Genomic DNA, 12,938 nt, shown 5'->3' with positions numbered 1-12,938 from the left:
TGTAACAACTGAGGCTTAGCCTGACAGTTAGCCTGCCCTGGACCAGGCTAGTTTCCCAGCATAAGTTGCCAGGGTAACTGAGTTTGAACTAATTTAAGTTTGCTTTATGAAACAGAATCCACCAACAATAAGTCTGACTAACCAAAATAAGCCTGGCTTGTATTCTAATCTTGTTTTATGGAACAACCCTCTGGGAGCTCATGGTGAGATCAAATTGTTGTCTGGTTAGGGAATGATTTCAGACACAGCCTGCGATGCATTAACGTGTGAGTATTTATCAGAGTCCTTAATGAGGGTGGCCAGGTGGAGGTGATTAGAATTTGGGTGAGAGTGAAGGAGTGGGTGGAGTTGTAGGGTCTGGAGCTGATGGAGTGGCTGAATCCGTGACACTCAAAAATAAGATAAATTGAGAATAAGATGTTAATGTCCCAAAAAATTATACAAAAAAAGGCTTTATTTTTGCTTTATCTGAAATGGCAATCTGTTTTAATGGGTTTATTTTTGACAGATTTTGTGTAATGTACATGTAAATCGAATTCAAAACATGGAAAATGATTTGCATGTAAACGTGCTCATTAGAAGGCTACTCAAAAGTTTACATTATGATGTCATATTGGTCTATCAAACTAAATATCAACAGCCAATGTGCCCTTCCCTGAAGCGAACAAATGAGGCGTATTCTCATTTGGGATCATTATTCGGAAATAATCTGTCCAGCAGTAATTGTACCCTAACGATTTTTTTTTTTTTTTTTTTTTTTTTTTTTTGCGAACACGCCGACAACACGCGAACAACACTTGTAGTTTAAAACCAAAAACGAACAAACCTCACACGCACGCACACACACACACACACACACAAGCTGACGGGTACCGGAGTGATTTATATCAACGCCTACCTTTTGCGTGTGCTTGCGGAAGAGCCGTTACCTGGTTACAGAGGAGTGATGGAGCATTGAGTATTGTTCAGGACTCCACATATGAGTTTTTTCTCTCTCGCTCGCTCGCTCGCCGAGTCAAGCCACCACGCGCTTTTCCTGCGGCATCTCCGGAGTGCGCAACCAACAGCTTGTCCAGGAAAAACGATTTAACCTGTGAATTAAGTTGAAAAATATCTCCACGAAGAGTCATCAGTTTGTCATATAACCAATTGTAAGGACCAAGTTGGCCGACAAATCTTGTTTTAAGGTAGGAAACTTTGCAAAGAGCAATTTTGGGGATTTGTTCATAATTTTTGGTCGGTATATAAAGAGTTATGGGTTTTCATCCCATTTAAAATGATTTAAAATAATACTTTGTAATAAATATCAGGCTAATGTAGATAAGTGCTGTGTGATAGATTCTAGGCTACTTCAGGGCTCATTCGTGCTGCAGTAAACACCGTTGTTCTCCCAGTCAGTGTGAAAGGGATATTAGAAAGACAGGTGAAGCGCAGGTGCTATTTACAGTAATTACTTCGTGTTATTAGAGCGTTAATGTTACTTGGTAACATCTTAGCAAAGTCTTCGATTCATATTGTAGCAACTGCCTTGTGGGCAATGATGATTTTGGGCTATGCAAATACTTTGTAAATATTCATACTGTTTTTTTTAATGTGCAAGGGATTTCAGTGACATGATCATTGCTCCTTCATGGTGTGAAAAACATGCTAATTCTTTATCCAGTTTTGCTTATTCAGATGTTTTCATGACCTATAAATTCGGTATGCAATTAGTAGTCTATTTAGAAACGCATTATATTATTTGTACCCTTTCCACATCTATCTATCTATCTATCTATCTATCTATCTATCTATCTATCTATCTATCTATCTATCTATCTATCTATCTATCTATCTATCTATCTATCTATCTATCTATTACGTTTTCTCAATAAATGATTAGTACAAATCTGTTTACAATGTTCTATTCACTTTCTATGGAGTTATCAATATGTCTAAATACAGTTTTAAACCCTTATTTTTGTGATTTTTGACATTCTTGCAAAAGCATTAAATGAACAGCAAAATTTGAATAAAAAGAATAACAAGGTTGCAAATTTTGTGTAAATAAGCTTTCCCTTAGTATCTGATTTAGCAACATTTGGTTTGTAGTAATTGATAAACTTGTATTTGCTAATTGATAAAAACATTTGTTTAATCTTTTTTTTTTTCACTACAGTAATATGGTTTAGCTTGATGAGTCCAGACAATACAACAATTTGTGAAAAAATTAATTGCTTAAAATTGCTTAAAGTAATATGACAACCATATTCGTGGAACCATATCCTTAAATTCCTATACATTTGGTCCCCCAATGAATATGAGAATACATATGAGGTTGAGTCTTGCATTGAGCTGCATTACTAATAGAGTAACAGAAGCCCGGACTCAAAAACCCACTGAGTGTAAGCAAAGTAAATCGCACCTTTTGCTCTAGGAGAAAATGCAACTCATGTCTATGTTCACAGAAGAAGCCTGCTAAGAAAGGCAGGCATACTAGCCAGTGAGCCAAGAGAACCAGTCTGTTCGATTCTCATTCAAGATGTGTCAGTTTTAACAGCCTGCATAATGTAACTGGTGAACTAGCTGGCTCTGCTTACATGAAGCCATTTGAGAACATCTTGACCATGATCTTTCACAGACTGATAATTCCATTGCAAATGTTTATTGCTACTTAAATGAATGTGTATTTTTGTATAGTCTTCTGTCCTGTTAATTAGTTAGTTGTGGATAAAGATGTCATTTTGTGGTTTTGCCTGGCCGCCAAGCAGGTATATATCCGTAGTCTGTCTTCTACATGAATAAAACAGAGAGAGACTGATTGAAAAATAATAATAAAATAATGGGGGGAGAGAGAGACAGAGTGAGAGTGGAAGGGCGGGAGTGATAAATATGTGCCCCGTCCACTACCTAATTATATATAACAGCTCCTAGTCCCGTTCCTCTTTAGCTGACAGCCAGTCTCTTTAAATCAAATGTTCTCTGGGGATACCTGTTCATTCCACAAGTCTGTGGAGCATACATTTTTAACATGTTTCTATAATACCAGGAGATTTGCACATTCTTGCACTGTTGTATGTGGCATAGTCTGATGTAATCCATTGTGATCCGCTGACTCTCACAAACATGTCTGGGTGCATCGAGTGTGTTAAGTGTGTTATGTTTTATTTTTACCCACAGAACATGTCAGAGCCTCTGTCAGTAGCCTTTCAACTTTTCTCAGTGAGAGTGTTACTGTGTGAGTAACAGTAGGGCTGCATTGTCTCATCACATGCTTCTCTCCATCCTAACACTGCTCCAACTGTTCCACCCACATGCAGCACACACTACCATCTATCATATAGAAAGTTAATACAGCACACTAAACATCTACCACTTATTTTTCTGCTGGCAGAGATTTTTTTTTTAAGATGTGCTTCCAAAGTGTGAAAAACATGTTAATTTAGCTCTTAATCAGTTATACTTTAAAAACTGCATAGAAACATTAATGATACTCCCTGACCCATAATGAGGGATTTTCCTACCATCATAGCAATCTAAACTTACTATAGGCCAGGGACAGGCTTATGTTCATTGATATGGAAATAAAACAAATAATATATTGACCTGTAAAGCCTATTCAATGCTTTAATCTGGCAAAAGTTTTATCTTACATATAAATATTAAAATAAATATATATTATAAATTAAATTAACTCGGTTAAAGATTTTAATTGATTGGCGGCCCTAGCAAAGAGTAACATAAAGTACATTCAGATCAGTGCTGTAGTGATGCATGGATCAAATGGCTGCTTTCATACATGATGAATTTCTCTTTCTTTTTGTCTCTCTGTCTCTTTTTCGTTCTCTAGCGTACTGGTATGCAACCTTAATCTCCTATTTTCTGACAGTGGGCAAAGTTCATCATTCCTTTTGAATTGTGAGAGGCTGATTAAATGCAGGGCTGATATTCAAAGATTTGCTTATACTTCGATGAGGTAAAAATGACGCAAGGACATCAGCTCTTGACGTTAACACAACTGTGCCCAGGTGATTGAATGTCTTTCTATGTCTTCAAGGCTGAAATTGTTTCAGATAGGTTCAAGATATCTGATGCTATCCAGGGTGGAACTAATCAGATCAGCTTAGGGTGCCAAAGCAAGCAGGTGGATTTGATCTGGTGATATGGAGTAATTTTTGTTTGAGGAGGTCTGTGTGACTTTTGCAGTCTTTAGTGTTTTAGGTCTGCAGCATTTCAGGGGAGATAAGTGTGTTGTTTGTTGGTGCTACTGAGCTCTGTGTGGAGATTGCAAATCTTTGAGAGACAAGTTTAGAAACAGTCTGGCAGGCGTGAACAGTGAATGTGTGGCCCATAAGATCTGACTGAACCAGCCTACAGGGAGTGAAGTAATCTCTCTTAGGACTGCTAACAATCAGTTACCACAGCTTTGGGGTAGGAATTTAAAAAATATCTAGTTCAGTCATGAAACTCTAGAGGGCACAGGCTGATAGGTCCTTTAAATTCAATCTGCAAGCAATCACATCATTACTACATGGCACAAGCTGATTGGCCTCTTCTGATCTTGCAGCCAATGAGATTGCTTGCTCAACATTTAAATAGTCTTTGAGCAATGTAAACACAAATTATTAATGAAATTAAAAGAACCATCTGATCATCCTCCATAACGTGGTCGCTATTGACATCTCATAGTGTCTGTAAACTCTTGCGTTACCAAGTCAATGAATTACACATTTGTATTACATTCCAAAGAGATTTGTAATCGGCCCCAAAGTGGAACATGAAACCATATGCGTACCGGAAGGGCCAGATTAGCACGGAATGGAATGGTTAAGCAAACAGAATTGTTTGGCCCGATGGTGGAAAAGCTGCTATAGTTCCTCAGAAACCCCCCAGCTAGATCTGCTAAGGGATTTATTATGTCTTTTTATGCAGCAGCAACAGCATATCTTACTTGCTCGCAACAGCATGTCTGTGTATATGTTAGCAGTAGCAAGTCCATACTTGCTCTGCTGCAGCAGCAATCATCAAGCAGCAGTGTAGTAGATCTAGTCCACCAAAACCAAATACATTAACATCACAATATTCGGTAACACCTTACAATAAGGTTCATTAGTTAACATTAGTTAATGTATTAACTAAAATGAACGAACAATGAACAAAACTTTTGTTACAGTATTTATTAATCTTTGTTAACATTAGTTAATACAAATACAATTGTTCATTGTTTGTTCATTTTAGTTCACAGTGCATTAACTAATGTTAACAAATTCAATCTTTGGTTTTAATAATGTATTAGTAAATGCTGAAATTAATATTAACTAAGATTAATAAATGTTGATGAAGTATTGTTCATTCTTAGTTCATGTTAACTAATGTAGTTAACTAATGAACCTTATTAGTCTTACCCAATATTCAATAACATGCTAATTTTTTATTCGCTAGTAATTGCTCTGTTTGAGTCTTTTTAAAATAGCCTAATTTTAAAATCCATTTCTAGACAATTCGAATAACTGGAAAAATCCTAGAAATCCATTGTCCAAAAAGTATAGTAACACTGCATGGTGTTTTCACTAAAAGGGTTAGTTCACTCAAAAATGAAAATTATGTCCTAATTTACTCACCCTCATGTCATTCTAAACCTGAATGACTAACGAGACTGACTGACTTTTTCGAAAATCTTGTATGACACACAAACAGTGACATGTTTTTGTTCACAATGCTCTGCTTATATAATAAAAAGTAGATAATCAATAAAAGTCTGTAAAAAAAAAAGAATCCTTAAAGAAAAACAAGTAAATCACATGAAGGTCAAGTCAAGTCAGGTCAAGTCACATTTATTTATATAGCGCTTTTTACAATACAGATTGTTTCAAAGCAGAGATAACAGGAAAATAATGCAACACAGTCTGTTTCCAGAAGAAAATAGCATCACAGTCCAGCTTAAGTAAGGTCAGTGATGTTTCATTTTTGTTATAAAAAAGTTATTTAGTTAGTTAATTTATACATATAGTCGCTCTGGAGAAAACCGTGATGTCATCGTCCAGCTCAGTTCAGTTCTCATATAATGGCGTCAATGCAGGCAGATCAATATTATTTTTGAATATTAAATTAAATGTTACATTTAATGTCCCCAACTAAGCAAGCCAAAAGCCCATGGCAACAAAGGTGAAAAAGGCGACAAAGACGAAAAAGGCGACCGTGGCAAGGAATCAAAACTCCATCAGGTGGTAGAATGGAGAAAAAAAACTTGGGAGAACCCAGGCTCACTCTGGGGGCCAGTTCTCCTCTGGCTAACGAACCAACAGTGTATGATTATGATTCAGGCAGCATTATAGGTCAGAAGGCAGATTGGATTGGAACAATCAGAATATTATCCAGTTCCATCTGGTTGAAGATCGGAGTCATCACACCGGTATGGAGACGGGTTGTTGAGGATCAATGCCGATGGCTGTCGTGTCGATGAGGCCTTCACAGGGGAGAGTCTAGTTGACACAACCTCTACTGATACTTCAGGGATGCGCTGTGGTCGTGTCTAGACGCAGGTCCACCATCTGATCTGGGTACGGCCCGGATCTAGCTGATTACAGTAAACCTCGGAATAAGCAGAAAGACTAATATTAGCGTAGATGCCATTCTTCTTATGATGTAACGAGTACATCGGGAGGTTATAGGAAGTGTTCCCGGTTCTGGCTGACCTAATTTATGCAGCCTAATAATCATTTAACTGATTTGAATAATAGGAATGTATAATTTTCTATGTGTATGCCAGGTTAAAGAGATGTGTTTTTAGTCTAGATTTAAACTGACAGAGTGTGTCTGCTTCCCGGACAATGTTAGGAAGACTGTTCCAGAGTTTAGGTGCTAAACTTAGGTGCCAGCAGTCGATTTTGATATTCTAGAGATTATCAACTGGCCAGAATTTGAGATCGCAATAGACGTGAAGGACTATAATGCGTTAAGAGCTCGCTCAAGTACTGGGGAGCTAAACCATTTAGTACTTTGTAAGTAATCAGCAATATTAAAAAATGTATACAATGTTTAATAGGGAGCCAATGCAGTGTTGACAGAACCGGGCTAATATGGTCATACTTCCTGGTTCTAGTAAGAACTCTAGTTAGCTGCTGCGACTATTTATTTTACACATAAAAAAAATTTGGGTTCGGTGATAAATTTGTGTCCTGGGTAAAACTCCTATATTCTTCCCCTTTGGCGTCGGTAAAAACAAATGGTATTAGATCTGAATATTTTTCTCTTCACTGTGGGACAAGACAGGGTTGCCTCCTGTTTGCTATAGCTATAGAACCTCTTGCAATCTCTTTTTGTACTAATTGCAATATCACTGGCATCCATAGAGCCAGAAAAGACCAGAAAATTTCCCTCTATGCTGATGACGTAGTGTTATATATCTCAAATCCAGAAACTTGTCTTCCACATGTTTTGAGTATTTTAGGACAGTTTGGTAGTGTCTCATGCAGGTTATAAATTAAACTTGCATAAGAGTGAGTTTTTCCCAATTAACACATCCGCAAGAGCTCTTTTAGCATCAACTCTTCCATTTAAATCAACCTCAGATAATTTTCGTTACCTGGGAGTTACAGTAACACGGAAACATGTAGCTCTCTTCAAACATAACTTTATTCCAATTTTGGAGAGAACAAAAAAGGATCTTGCTAGGTGGAAAACTCTACCACTCTCACTGGTAGGTAGAATTAATGCCATAAAAATGTCTATTTCTATTCCAAAATATTCCAGTATTTATACCAAAAGCTTTCTTTAAGTCACTAGATCGAGTGATTTCAGATGTTATTTGGAACGGAGGCCCAGTAAGAATACAGAAACTATCCCTTCAGCAACCCAAAAAATTAGGTGGATTCGCACTTCCTTATTTCTTATTTTATCACTGGGCAGCAAACATTCATAGTATTTTATATTGGAGTCAGTCACATTATGGTCTTTGTCATTGGAGAATTTGTCAAATAGAATGCGACTCTTGTAGCAGAGTCTCTTTGCACGCTTTATGTTCTTCTATTCCTATAAAACTTTCCCACTATTCTTCAAACCCTTTAGTTCTGCATAACCTAAAAATTTGGCAACAATTTAGAAAACACTTTGGCTTTCAGAAAATGTCGGTTCTGTCTCCTATATAAAAATCCTTCTTTTTTATCTTCCATTTCAGATGGAGCCTTCGCATTATGGTTTAGAAGGGGCATTGTAAATATTAATGATCTCTTCCACGATAATACGTTTGTAACTTTTTCATATCTATCAGACAAATTTAATCTTCCGAAAACTCACTTCTTTAGATATCTTCAGACTCGTGAATTCATAAGAAATAAATTCTCTCACTTTCCTCATGCACCTCTGAAACAAGAGATTGATCAAGTTTTAGAAATAAAAGTCTTTAAAGGTGCTGTCTCCAATATTTACAAAACAATTTTTTCATTTACTACTCTCTCAGATTTTTCAACCATGTCTAAAATAAAGCAAAATTGGGAATCAGGTCTTAATCATGTTTTTACTGATGAAGAATGGTCAAAGGCCCTTTGTCGCGTTCATACCACCTCTATTTGCGCTCGTCACTCACTAATACAATTTAAGCTGTTACACAGAATATACTGGACGAAAGCTAAACTGTCTAAAATAATCCCAGATCTCGATCCTACTCGAGCCCCGGCCACTCTTTATCATACCTTTTTGACTTTGCCCAGCGTTGACCTCTTTCTGGACATCAATCTTCAAGTCAATTTCTAATGTTTTCATGTTAGATGTTGAACCGTGCCCTTTAGTGGCACTATTTGGTCTTAATCCCGCAAAGGTATCCTTATCATCTTTACAGTCAAATACTTTAGGGTTTAAGCCAAGAGGCTTATACTGATGAATTGGAAAAATCCTTTTCCACCCAGCTACTTTCATTGGATGCACGACCTGTTGCAGTTTATTCAAATAGAAAAAAAAATATTTACAATGATTGGCAGAACAGAACAATTTCATATGATTTGGCAACCTTTTCTTTTGCACTTTAAAAAAATATAATTTTCCTATAAATAACCATTTACGTAACCACTCCTTTGCATTTGACCCTAGCTGTTTTTGTCCTCTCTCTCGTCCCTGTTTGTTTAAGAAACAGAGTACATAAAAAAAAAAAGGGGGAAAGAAATTGTATTTGATTTTCTTGACAGCTGGCAGTGATTGTTGAAAAAAGGTGTAAAGTCTGTTTTTTGTTTTTGTGTGGTTTTTTTTTTTTTTTGGTAATATTTTCAGTTTTTGCTGTATTTTATTTATATTGCTACCATACTGTACATGCATACTACATTAATATTATTTTTACTTGTATTATTTTGTAATATAATAGTATGCTTTGAAGCAAGCACTTATAATCCTTCTCTTTTTTCTTTTCTTTTCTCCTTTTTGTTGAATCAGAGAGTAAGAAATACCTCTGCTAAATTTCATCTGTATTTTTTTGGTCAATATGTTGAAACAAATACTGTTTTGTCTTTCTTATATTATCTCTCTGATTGGTAAAACACCATTAAAAAAGAGTTAAACTAGAACTCTAGCTGCTGCGTTTTGGACCAGCTGTAGTTTGTTTATTATGCATGCAGGGCAACCACCCATAAGAGCATTACAATAATCTAGCCTTGAGGTCATGAACGTCATGATACTGCTTTTTCTAGAATCTTTGACAAAAATGGTAGATTTGAGATCGGCCTATAATTGACTAATTCTCTAGGATCAAGTTTTTTTAACAAGAGGTTTAATAATAGCCAGTTTAAAAGTTTTCGGTACATATCCTAGTGACAAAGATGAATAAATAATATTAAGAAGAGGATCTATGACCTCTGGAAGCATTTCTTCCAGTATCTTAGTCTGTATAGGGTCTAAAATACATGTTGTTGATTTAGATGATTTAACGAGTTTAGACAGTTCTTCCTCTCCTATTGCAATGAATGAATGGAACTTTTCCTCAGGGACACTACAATGCACTGCCTGATGCGATACTGTTGTAGACGGTTGCATAGTTATAATTTTCTCTCTAATATTATCAATCTTGAAAGTAAAGAAGTTCAAAGTCATTCATTACTGCTATGGTCTTTGGAAACTTTAGAAGTACAAGCTTTTTCTTGTTAATTTAGCTACTGTATCAAATAAATACCTAGGGTTGTGTTTGTTTTCTTCTAAGAGAGTCGAAAAATAAGCAGATCTAGACGTTTTTTAAGGCTTTTCTCTACGCAATCGTGCTCTCTCTCCATGAAATTCGAAAAAGGTCTAGTTTTGTTTTCTTCCAGTTGCGCTCCATTTTTCTGGCTGCTCTCTTAAGGGCCTGAGTGTGCTTGTTGTACTATGGTGTTGGACTATTTTCTTTAATCTTCTTTAAGTGCAAAGGAGCAACTGTGTCTAAAGTGCTGGAAAAGAGAGAGTCAAAAGTTTCTGTCGCAATATTGAGTTCTTCTAAGCTATCTGGGATCCTGAGGAGATGTAACTTTTTTCAATTCAATTCAATTCAAATTTATTTGTATAGCGCTTTTCACAATACATATTGTTTCAAAGCAGCTTTACAGAAAGTGCATTTCAGAAATGTACATAGAGAAATACAGTTAGTTAATCATGTATTGATTTAGGGCATAAACATCGCCCGCGTCGAGTCGTCTCAACTGTAGTATAAAATGTAAGTATTATGTGAATGCCTGGCTGAAGAGATGCGTCTTTAATCTAGTTTTAAACTGGGACAGCGAGTCTGAGCCTCGAACAATATCAGGAAGGCCATTCCACAGTTTAGGAGCTAAATGTGAAAAAGCTCTCCCTCCTTTAGTGGACTTAGATATCCTAGGAATGACCAGAAGCCTCGAATTTAGTGATCTTAAACAGCGCGATGGATTGTAGGGCGATAGAAGTTCCGTTAAATACACGGGAGCTAAACCATTTAGGGCTTTATAGGTCAGTAGCAATACTTTGTAATTGATACGGAACTTTATAGGTAACCAATGTAGAGACGACAGAATTGGTGTTATATGATCGTATTTTCTTGATCTAGTAAGAACTCTAGCGGCGGCATTTTGGACTAACTGTAGCTTGTTTATTGAGGATGCAGGACAACCAGCTAATAAAGCATTACAGTAATCTAGTCTCGAGGTCATGAATGCATGAACTAACTTTTCTGCATCAGAAACAGATAGCATGTTACGTAGCTTAGCAATGTTTCTAAGGTGGAAAAAGGCTGTTCTTGTAACATATGAAATATGATTTTCAAAAGACAAGTTGCGGTCTAATATAACACCCAGGTCTTTTACTGTAGAGGATAAAGTAACAGGACACCCTTCTAAATTAAAGTTGTATTGTAAGAGGTTTTGTGGGCAGTTTTTTGGACTAATAAGTAATACCTCCGTTTTATCTGAATTTAATAGCAGAAAATTACATGTCATCCAGTATTTTATATCTTTAACACACTCTGTTAATTTAGATAATTTAGCGTTTTCATCTGGTCGTGATGAAATATATAATTGAGTGTCATCAGCATAACAGTGGAAATTAATTCCATGTTTTCTTATAATATTACCAAGTGGCAGCATATATATTGAGAATAGCAGAGGGCCTAACACAGATCCTTGCGGTACACCGTAGTTTACTGACGTTATCTTCGATTTTTCCCCATTTACGCAGACAAAATGGTAACGGTCTGATAAGTACGATCTAAACCAGTTTAATGCCTGTCCCTGAACACCAGTGTAGTTTTGTAGTCGGTCTAAGAGTATTGTGTGATCTATAGTATCGAACGCAGCACTAAGATCAAGTAAAACTAGTATTGAGATACAGCCTTGGTCAGAAGCTAGAAGTAAATCATTTGTAATTTTAACAAGCGCAGTTTCAGTGCTATGGTGCGGCCTGAATCCTGACTGAAACTTTTCATAGATATCATTTTCTTGCAAGAAAGAGCACAGTTGAGCGGACACCACTTTTTCTAGTATTTTAGACATAAATGGAAGATTTGAAATGGGTCTGTAATTTGCTAGGTTATTATGATCTAATTGTGGTTTCTTAATAAGAGGTTTTATAACTGCCAACTTGAATATTCTTGGAACATGACCTAAGGATAAAGACGAGTTAATAATATTGAGAAGAGGCTCTTCCACTACAGGTAACACTTGTTTCAGTAGTTTAGTTGGTATTGGATCTAATAAACACGTTGTTGGTTTAGATGCAATGATAAGTTTATTTAACTCTTCCTGTCCTATAGTTGCAAAGCGCTGTAATTGTTCTTGCGGGGTGATAATTGAGGCTGAATCATAAGACACCATTAAAGATTGTACATTTACAATTGTGTTTCTGATGCTTTCTATTTTCTCAGTGAAGAAATTCATAAAATCATTACTACTACACTGTGACAGAATATTTTGCTCCGGTAACGTCTGTTTATTTGTTAGTCTAGCGACGGTGTTAAATAAAAACCTTGGATTGTTTTGGTTGTTTTCTATTAGTTTGCGGAGATGCTCAGCCCTGGCTGCTTTTAGGGCCTTTTTATAACGTGACATACTGTCTTTCCATGCGATTCTAAAGACCTCTAGATTAGTTTGTTTCCATTTACGCTCTAAATTACGAGTTTCTCTCTTTAGAACATGCGTAACACTGTTGTACCATGGTGCTTTAGTTTTCTCTCTAACCTTTTTTAATCTAATTGGTGCAACGATGTCTAATGTACTAGAGAAAATGGTGCTCATAGTGCTAGTCATTTCCTCTAGTTCATCTGTTTGTTTGGGTTCACTGAGCAGCTGAGACAGATCAGGTAAGCTATTTGAGAATCTATCTATAGTGGTTGGAAGGATTGTTCTGCCTGGTCGATAACGCGGCGCAACATGACAAATTTCAGCGGTACGTAGTATGCAAGTGACCATGTAATGGTCAGTGACTTCATCACTTTGCGGTATAATATCTATATCGGTTGGATCGGCTCCATGTGATATAAT

General features: G+C 36.5%; 1 protein-coding gene across 1 annotated transcript in view; it reads left to right on the top strand.

Moving 5' to 3' along the window:
* The first annotated feature begins 625 nt into the window (after positions 1 to 625).
* The window catches only part of LOC311280243 (somatostatin receptor 3), a 30,288-nt gene continuing 17,975 nt past the window's right edge, over positions 626 to 12,938 (top strand). Inside the window, exon 1 of the mRNA XM_084392237.1 lies at positions 626 to 1,187. The gene's annotated coding sequence lies outside the window, so the exon portion shown is untranslated. The remainder of the gene's footprint in view (positions 1,188 to 12,938) is intronic.

The sequence above is a fragment of the Rutilus rutilus genome (assembly GCF_951802725.1).
Source record: "Rutilus rutilus genome assembly, chromosome: 1".
NCBI lineage: Eukaryota > Metazoa > Chordata > Actinopteri > Cypriniformes > Leuciscidae > Rutilus > Rutilus rutilus.
The sequence above is the reverse complement of the archived record's forward strand: the minus strand, read 5'-3'. Positions and strand labels throughout refer to the sequence as shown.